The sequence below is a fragment of the Palaemon carinicauda genome, chromosome 8, assembly GCF_036898095.1.
Source record: "Palaemon carinicauda isolate YSFRI2023 chromosome 8, ASM3689809v2, whole genome shotgun sequence".
NCBI classification, from domain to species: domain Eukaryota; kingdom Metazoa; phylum Arthropoda; class Malacostraca; order Decapoda; family Palaemonidae; genus Palaemon; species Palaemon carinicauda.
This window is the reverse complement of record NC_090732.1, coordinates 10899916-10909662: the sequence shown is the minus strand read 5'-3', so window position 1 is coordinate 10909662 and position 9747 is coordinate 10899916. Positions and strand designations below refer to the sequence as shown.

The following is a 9747-nucleotide window of genomic DNA, read 5'->3' as shown; positions in this document are numbered from 1 at the left end:
CTGATTCTTATTAGATATTCCAGATCACATCATAGTAATCCACCATTATGAGGCTCCAACACCCCCCCCCCCCCCATTCAGAAAATATTCAGACAAAGATACATGTTTATGACTCGTTGTTTGTATGAGTCATTCCTATTGACTCGCAAGGTGTCCAATTCTCATGACATTAATAATTCAAGAATTTACTCTTAAAGGTTTAAAGGCCACTCATGAATGGCAGAGGTAAACGGCAGTAACATTGCCCTATCAAACAGGACAATACCCTACAGACTGACCATGTATACATATGATCAGCGCCCAAGCCCCCTTTCCATCCAAGCAAAGACCAAGGAGGGCCAGGCAATGGCTGCTGATGACTCAGCAGATAGACCTATAGGCTCCTATAGGTTGCAGCGACCAAATAAACTATCGAATTTGAGCGGGACTTGAACCCCAGTCTGGCGTTCACCAGTCAGGGACGTTACCACATCGGCCATTAGGAAGATCGAGTGCATGATGCTGCTCGAACGCAGAAACAATGGTAGAAGAGATCATTGGCGATGGAAAGCAGCTCTTCTAGGAAAAGAACACTCAAAAATCAAACCATTGCTGTCTAGTCTTGGGTAGTGCCATAGCCTCCGTACCATGGCCTTCCACTGTCTTGAATTAGAATTCTCTAGGTTGAAGATATACTCCTGCTCACTATTCTACCTTATTTCTCTTCCTTTTGTTATTTTTTTTAAATTTTATAGTTTATATATGAAATATTTGTATTAATATTGTTGACTCTTCTTAAGATATTTTATTTTAATTGTTCATTACTTATAGTTTATCTATTTTCTTATTTCATTTCCTCACTGGGCTATTTCCCTGTTGGGGCCCTTGGGCTCATAGCATCCTGCTTTTTCAACAAGGGTTGTAGCTTAGCAAATAATAATAATAATAATAATAATAATAATAATAATAATAATAATAATAATAATATCTATGCCAGCTTCTCTATACACAAAAAGTCGGTTTCCAGTGAGATGCAAACTACTGTATACTGATCTTATCCACGCTACAGAGGTATTTTTTTTTTTCCAGATTACTCTTCATATAGTTATGGCCCTTTACAAATCTTCCTTTTTTTACTATGATTCCAAACAATACTTTGCATTTACCAAAATTAAATATCTGTTTCTAATAATCAATTGAAAAAGCACAATTCCTGGTTATTGTTTTCGTATGTTTTTTTTTTTCTGTTTAGAGAGATTTTTTTCCAGATTCTAACTTTGTTGGTATTTAGTGGAACAGACTTGTGGAAGGATCATCAATGAACTCAATACCCACAATGGTTTGGGACAAATAGTAGCAGCTCTTCTAGGAGATTTATCCTCCAAAATCAAACCATTGTTCTCTAGTCTTGGGTAGTGCCATAGCTTCCGTACCATGGTCTTGCACTGTCTTGAGTTAGAGTTCTCTTGTTTGAGGGTATACTCGGGCACGTTTTTTCTATCTTGTTTCAATTATTCTTGTTTTTATAAAGTTTTTTAGTTTATATATGATAGATCTGATTTAGTGTTGTTAATTATCTTAAAGTGTTTTATTCTTATTGTTATTATTTCTCTTACAGTTTGTTTATTTCCTTGTTTGCTTTCCTCACTGGGCTATTTTCCCTGTTGTAGCCCGGCTTGTTGCATCATGCTTTTCCTACTCGGGTTGTGGCTTAGCTAATAATAATAATACTGTAATAGTATAGTTTATATAAGATCCTTACACATTAAGTCTTAAAAACCGATATTTTGGATGTAGATGAAAATACTGACATATATCGTTTGTGTTTGATCAGCATCAGCAATACTATAAAGTACAGTTTGATAATGATATTATTGAGAAAAATATAAAAATCATAACAAGATCTCTCTCTCTCTCTCTCTCTCTCTCTCTCTCTCTCTCTCTCTCTCTCTCTCTCTCTCTCTCTCTCTCTTTTCGTTTATTATAAACTAATTTTCATGTATATATAAATCGATGGAAATCTGTTGCTTTCCCATCAATTTTACATCCGCCAACGAAGTTGGAAGGAGGTTATGTTTCCGCCCCTGTTTGTGAGTTTGTTTGTGTAAGTGCGTAAGTGTTTGTTCGTGAACAGCTTCCTGTGCTCAATTTTACTTTGTTTATAAAATACGCAATAGACCTTGATAAATCACGTGATATAAGAGTCTAAATCTATTTGCTATAAAATTCTACAAATAAAGCAAAAATAAGCCCAATCTACTTTGTATAAATTACGTCATATGAAAAGACTCTAAGTCCATTTGTTGCAAAATTCTACAAATAAAGCAAAAATTAATCCAATCTACTTTGCATATATGATTGGACATAACTGCATCACTCGGAATTGTGAATTGGATAACGTAGAAGCATTTAAGCAAACTGCTTTAAATTTTTTTTAGAAAGCGATTATTAGTTCAGAAACTAAGACATAGATGGCGCCACTGCTTAAACAAGGGTCCTCAAGGAAAGACGCCTATTGTGGATGTCTGCTTCATTGTTTGTCATCCTTGTACCGTCAGTGGTGAAGTCAATATCTTGAGACTACCTTGAAGAGATTTTAGTATGGCTTCAAGTTGTGTTAAAGTTAGGCTTCTGTTGAATTATCAAAGGTATGTGTTTTGTGGTATCATTAATTTGAGTTTTGCTGAATTGACGTTTGGCATGGAGTTTATTTGAATTCCAGGAGTAGGATTCATGCATTCAATCTTAAATCTTTTTGTATTAGTGTAGGCCACATTTTTACTCGGTTTAGATTATGAATTATATGCTAGGTGTAATAGTTGCGCTTATTTTGTTTTCAATTTTACAGGCAGTCTTATTAAAGAACTTAACTTCTTGCAATGAAGTTTGGTAAATGTGTAGGAGAGCTCCGCGGAAGATCTTGAAGAATTTAAACACCTACAATTCACTATATCATATAGAACGCTTATATAATAGTTAATATATGAGCAGCTTCTATTTAACGAAGATATTCGTGTGTATAGTTATGTTTCACCTGGATTTTTTCTAAGTGTTTGTTTTGGTTTACTGTGTGATGTCTTGGCTAAAATGAGCTGTTTCACCGCCTTACTGCGTATGGCAAACTAGTTCTCAATGCTATTCTAACCAATAACAGGTGTTTTCTTGACGTCACACTGTTTGAAAACCAATCGTGGCGGTTTTTACAAAGCTAGCCAATGCTGACACTTATTACTTCACTTATCCCTGCTATTTTTCCACCAGTTACCACAGTTTACGTGAAGTTCCGCGGAGGAATATTTTTGCACGTCTCGGATCTCCCTTCAAAGTACTGAAAAGCTCATTTTGCCGTGAAGTATGGAGCAATTAGCAGGACCTTCATCCCGTTCCGACTGTGTCACTTGTGACAATTGCTTTATTTCTTATGGGGATTTGTGTTCATTATTCAGGGAAAGTTGATTTGCTAATTGCATTTGCTCAACGCCATGGTTTGATTTTGGCAGAGAAAAAGTGCCCTAATTGTGAAAATGTGTGCCGTATAGATTACAACAAATTAGCATTCCGGTGTGATCGTAGTGTGGTTACTCGTGGGTAAAGGAAGAGGTGCAATTTTTTAGTATTGTTTCAAAGGTAAGTTAGATATTGAGACTAATTTGAAGTTTGTGTTCCTTTTTTTGCAAAAGGCGTTTTCATTTGAATTTGTTTCGTTTGAACTGAAACTCTGTGGCCTTAAGGGGGGGTCGCAGGGGGGGGGGGGCGGAGCCCCCCCCCCCCCCCCGGTAGGCCTAGGTAGGGGTACAGGGCCCCATAGGCTAGGTTAGGTGGGTGTCTTAGGTTCGGTGGTGCCCTGAAAATTACTGTGGCCTTAAGGGGGGGTCGCAGGGGGGGGGGGGGGGCGGAGCACCCCCCCCCCCCGGTAGGCCTAGGTAGGGGTACATGGCCCCCAGGGTAGGGTAGGTAGTTGTATTAGGTTCGTTAGTGCCCCGAAAAATCACTTTTCTCCTCCTCCCCCCACCCAAAAACCTCGCTTCCCACTGGGGTCCCCCATAATTGTAGTAGTAGGTTTATGCTTACATTTTCTGTGTAAGAGTTAGGTGGTTGTAGGAGGATTATCTCAGTTTCAAGGTAACTGTAGCTCTAATTTACTGTTTTCTTTCGTTTTCTACTTTTAGAAACTTTTAAATCGAGCGCGAAGCTCTCCTACACATCTACCTGAAGTTTTTTTCAGAATTTTTTAATCATTTTCTATAATTGGAGGTAAACAGTGTTTAGAAATATAATGGTCTTTACATCATTTAGTTAAGCATTCAGCATTTAAATGTGTTGGTAGAGCTTTGACTGAACTCAACGTACCCGAAAAGGTCTAAAGGTGAAACTCTTTGCTCTTTTTAACCACTCTGGTCTTGATGCAAAGTACAAATAAAACTACAAATTTGTGTTGCACACAACTTTTGAGCTATAAAATGTTTGTATTCCAGAAATATAAGCTTTTATTCTATAAAATAAAGCTACGTAAACTTAGTTCGCAGCAACCTACAATAAAAACTAATGGCATTACATGATTTTTAGAATGTTTTTAAAGTGTCTGAATTTCAGAAATTTATCAGGCAGTTCTTTAAAACGCTCGATTAAAGCCTGCATTAAATCTGAAAATATTCTAATTTCCAGAATTAGTCAGGATGGTCACTAAGTGTTCACAATAAGTATGCTGTAATAGCCAGTAAACCATAGTTTAAACTTAGTGTCTTTCAACGGATTGTTCGTAGCGGCGATCTGCCGAGACAACTAGTTTGAAAAAGTTTGAATTATGGCAAGTCTGTAATGAGGGTTCGAAGCATTTGCAGTGTTAGTCGGATGTACAGATAAAGCAATGCCTTTTAAGTGTTCGAAGCAGTACTATCCTGTTAAATCGGTTAGTGCAATATATAGCGAATATTAGTCAAAGCAGGTTACTTGTTTTAAAGTAGCAGTCATTTGCAATAGTACAATGATTTATTTATTTCAGGTAAGTGTTATCAGTTTTTTTAAGCATAAGTACAGTCTGCTGGATGAAACGGAAATGAAAGATAGGCCTGACTAAATTTCACGGGTTAAATTGGCCGTGCAATAAACTTTATTTCAAACTACTGTTAGACTAGATCTAGCGCTGCTTAGTTTTAGATGTACGAAACCTTGGACTTCCCTCCTTAGTAAAAGTACGTTAATTTGACAACTTGCTGGCGGAGCTTTTTTATAGAATTACCTAAATGGTTTGTAGGAAAGTCTTGTCACGATTCTATTTTTTTTTTACCCGGAGATCTTTACACTTCTATAGTCTATAAAGTTCTCTTTGTGCTCTGTATGGTATTCATTAACTTTAAAAACGCTTAGTTTTTAAAGTTATTTTAAAAGTTGAGGTATTTTAAAAGTTGAGGTATAAGAAAACAATCTTGAGAACCAGTCAGTGATCAAAGTTGCTATAATCGAAACTCATTAACAATAAAACTATTCAAACTTAAGAATCTGTTTCCCAGGACTTCCGGAGGCATTAACATAAATTATCAACTTAATACGCGTTCGTACCAGTGCTCGTTGTACTGTACAACGAACACATTTCTACTTGAGCATATTCACCTGTATGCTTCTACGCTGAACATGAAAGCATTCCCTACCTAAGGACTAGTTTTAGCTAGTAAAATTAACTTCACTTATTAACTTGGGTCCTATAAGGTGCTCGTTTAGTTTAGATAAGGAAAACCTAATTGTATAACTATCAATTACCCTTAAGAAAAACCAGAACCGTAGCGGGCTGCCACTAAGATTACCTGTGTAGTGATCTTTTAGTAATGGTTCTGTTGCAAGTGTGCAGAGCTTTGGAAACATGCTGCAGATATTACTTTAATTAATCTTATTTTTCCCATGATCATGGCGTATTAAAGAAGTTAATAGAATTTAAACAGTGACCAAACTTTTTTTTTGGTTAATACTAGTTAGAAATGATTACTTATAATGGCTCAATAGTTACTGTAGTTTTAGACTAGTGCGTCCTTTGGTTCTACTAGTCTTCAAATTTGCCTAGTTTTAGAATTCGAAGTTAGAAAAAGTTGTGAAGTGTACTGATAGACTGTAATTTGTCAATGAAGGACCAAATTGTGAACACAGTGAAAGTGGTTAACTATCACCTGAGAAACATAGCATTTATTAGAAAATATTTAACAGAGGGCAGTACAAAAATTTTAGTGGTGAGTCATGTAATATCAAGGCTTGGTTATTGCAATTCTCTGTACTACAAATTGCCCAATACACTACTAAGGAAGCTTCAAAATGTGCAAAACCGGGCGGCTAGACTGATAAAAGGCATTAAATTTCGGGAGAGAATAACTCCTGCACTGATCGATCTACATTGGTTACCTGTTAAGGCTAGGATTGAATTTAAAATTTGCTTGTTGACTCACAAAGCACTTACAGGTGATAAGCCTAAATATCTTCGTGATTGCTTGATCCCCTACCCTGAAGCTACCAGCGCCACTCTAAGAGTTAGACATGCAGATGACCCACATAGACTATTCGAAATTAGTGTGAATCATGCAATAGGAGGAAGAACGTTTAGTTATGCTGCACAGAGACTCTTTAACGACCTTCCACTCTATGTCAAGAATAGCACAAATGTGGCTGCCTTCAAGAAAAACCTGAAGACTTATCTTTTTAGAAAGTGTTATAATAGTGACCTGGAAACTATTAAGCCTGAATACAAATGCTAGCGAAATAACTGATAACGATACAGAGCAAAATATTAACTGGAAAGGAATTTTTTCATACACCAAGGCCCGCCTGAACAGACCTTTAGTGTTTGATGGAGGGCGAGAAATAAACCTCTAAAAGTAAAAGTAAAGTAAAGTATTATAACTGTTCAAACCCGTGCTTCTGCAGTAAAGGGTAAAATCACGAATTTAGTTTGAGTTTAGAGTATCATAGTAACTTTAACAGAATAAAAGGAAAAAGTGATAGAATACTCAAATTTCAGAAATTCTGATAAGATACTTACTTTATAAAAATTTTCTTGGTAGTGTTTACTTCATAAAAATTCCAAAGTATTCATGGTATTTACTTTACAGGATATGTCGAGAGGGAGATAATCCTAGATTGGAAGATAACAGCTTGTTTCTTAAGGGTTTTCACTAGAAGATTTATTTCGCCTATAGAAGATTGGCAACAGGCAGTTTTTAACAGTGTAACTGTTTTAGAAGTTTGCCCTGAAGGTACATCTGATATTAAGGTAAGCCTAGTTTTTCTTAAGTTACTTCTAAAATTAAACATTTTCCATGGTGCAATTGGCCTGTAATTTATATCTGGCTGCTATTGCTGTCATTAGTCAGTTACCAGTCCGATACAGGGAGTAGATAAACTCTTCTCGTAGATCAGTTAGATCCTGAAGGTGTACCACTAAAATAAAGCAAGAGTGGTAATTGTACCCACGTTAAACTGTGTGCTCTATTGGCTTTCCTGTCTGCTCCAATGGCTTTCTATATGGCTAGCTAAGAAATTTTCTGTCTGTAAGGCTATCTAAAGTTGTGTACCAGCCTATTGCCTATTTTAAGAGCTGTTGAGAGGCTAAATAGAATGCTAAAATCCACGCCTAAGAAAATTTAAAAACTCAAAGAACTTTATAGTTATATTAGTTTTTCTTTACCGAGCGGGTTCTTAAGTGATAGCTGTAAGTTTTCTTAGCTTGCTTTGCTGTATGGAAGTACTTTGGCTGTTACCATTATACATTAACTTTGAAATAATTTGAAAATTATCATCTGAACGTTGATTTGACAACCACTTGGCATGTGTAAGACTTTTGAAGCAGTTTAGAGGAAACTGCTAGTTGTGTGAAATGCAGAATTAATTTCTAGGATTCATGGAATATCACAAGCTAGAAAATTTATTGGTAATATTTTTAGCTTTTTAGAGGAAGTATTATGGAATGGCAGTAGCGTTGAATGTAGTTTTGTCATAGAGGTAAGAAACTTAACTATCATGTAAATATAGTTTAGCAAAAAATTTTTAACTTTTAGTATTGTTACTGGTGATAAAAGATTACAAACTAACCTTTGATTTACTGGAAACTTACTCAGCAAAGTGGCCTTTGTAGATTTTTAAAAATTAACCTGGTAAAACCAAAGCCTTAAAGCATAGTTTATCCCAGTAAGAACCTTTCTGTATAATGCAGAACACATGCCAACTAGATACAAGAAATTTTTTTATTTGTCTACAAAAGCTTACTTTTAAAGGTTCTCTACGTTTGGAGGAAAAATTTCATCCCTGCATAGTATTTTTTACTTGGGTAATCAACACTTCTTTGAAGAGAAGATATGCTTTAATTAGGTTAATGAGTATTGTCAAGCGACTTGGAAAGGTTTGACAATGTTACCGTTCATAGGAAGACATGAGAGAAACGCACAAGCAGTTTTTTCTTTTTTTATTAATAATTTACCACCTATAGGAACCACTTTTAGGGGGTACACCACCCGTAGGAACCACTTTTATGCCTGTAAAGTACCCGCGCTGCTGTTCTGAAATAACTCGAGAAAAACCTTTAGATCAAGCTCGCTTATGGGTAATATGAATCTTATTTAATATTTTTAACATGGTATCCCTACTCTAAAGTACAGCAGTATTAAGTTTAAAATGTTCACAGAATTAATTATCTTTTTTACTCTGAAGTCTTAAGCAGATTATCACAGCTCCCAGATTGCACTAAAAAGATTTTTTATACTGATGCCTGACATTTTCCTGAAATGCAATACTTGAGCCCTGTGCCGGTCACCATATATGGAAATACAATCTAGCAGCAGGGGAAGTGTTTACTCATTCAGTGTTTGATATTAGTCATATGAAAAACTAGTTATATCATCAGTGCTTAACTTCAAATAAATTTATAAAGAGTAGATAAAATTTAATTTTTAGTTCCCTTGATTCTTTTTTTTTCTTTTTGTGGATAGAGAATTGTTAGGATTACCTTTAGTTTAAAATTCCTTGATTGGCGTAACACCTACTTAAAATGTTTAGGTTATTGTCACCACTACGTGGTCCTTATACTAACGGTAGTTTACACTTGCTATGCCAAAGTTTCTTAGAATGGTGTACATTTATTCTCTGCCTCTTTCAAAGCTAGCTTTAGTTTTATATCTTTATAATGGGGATCAACACAGCTTTGAGTGGTCAAATCATTATGCAATGTTTTCTTTCAACAGTTTCTTGTATGGGACTTGGAGCCACGACATGGCGATATGTGGACCGACCACGAGGATTGGGCTTGCTTACGGCTAGCAGCGTTTTGATTGGCAGTAAGATCTACTTACTTCATGATCTGAAAATCTGTACTAGTCAAATTATTCTGCTACTGGTTTATGTCCAAAAGAAAGCCTGTTATCACTTGAATGGCCACCATATATTTTTTTTCCATTACATTATTACTGTAATTAAATATCTCATATCACTTTTACATTCTCCTGATGTCTTATTTTTTTAATTTCCTGACACTTTATCTTTAAAATCACACTGGCAACTCTTGAAATGGGCTGAAAAGAGGCTGCTCAAGTGTCTTCTTAGCTCCCATATGTGACCAGGGAGACTGTGGGTCATAGGTTTCAAATGTCCATTGCCAAGTACAGAAAAAAATATTTAGACACTATTTCTTTGTGAAATAAAGATAAAAGAGAATGAAAGGCTACCCCTGTTAGATATTGAGCCTCTTGTAAAGCATACCCCATGCTCTAAAAGTGCAGATATGAGTTGGCTTGTGTG

At 35.9% G+C, this 9747-nt stretch overlaps 1 long non-coding RNA gene across 1 annotated transcript; it reads left to right on the top strand.

The window, feature by feature from the left end:
• Window positions 1-2539: 2539 nt before the first annotated feature.
• LOC137644828 (uncharacterized) lies at window positions 2540-9447 on the top strand. The gene is made up of 3 exons (XR_011045204.1): window positions 2540-2627; window positions 7071-7231; window positions 9195-9447. It is a non-coding gene; the product is annotated as an uncharacterized lncRNA (long non-coding RNA).
• The last annotated feature ends 300 nt before the right edge of the window (window positions 9448-9747 follow it).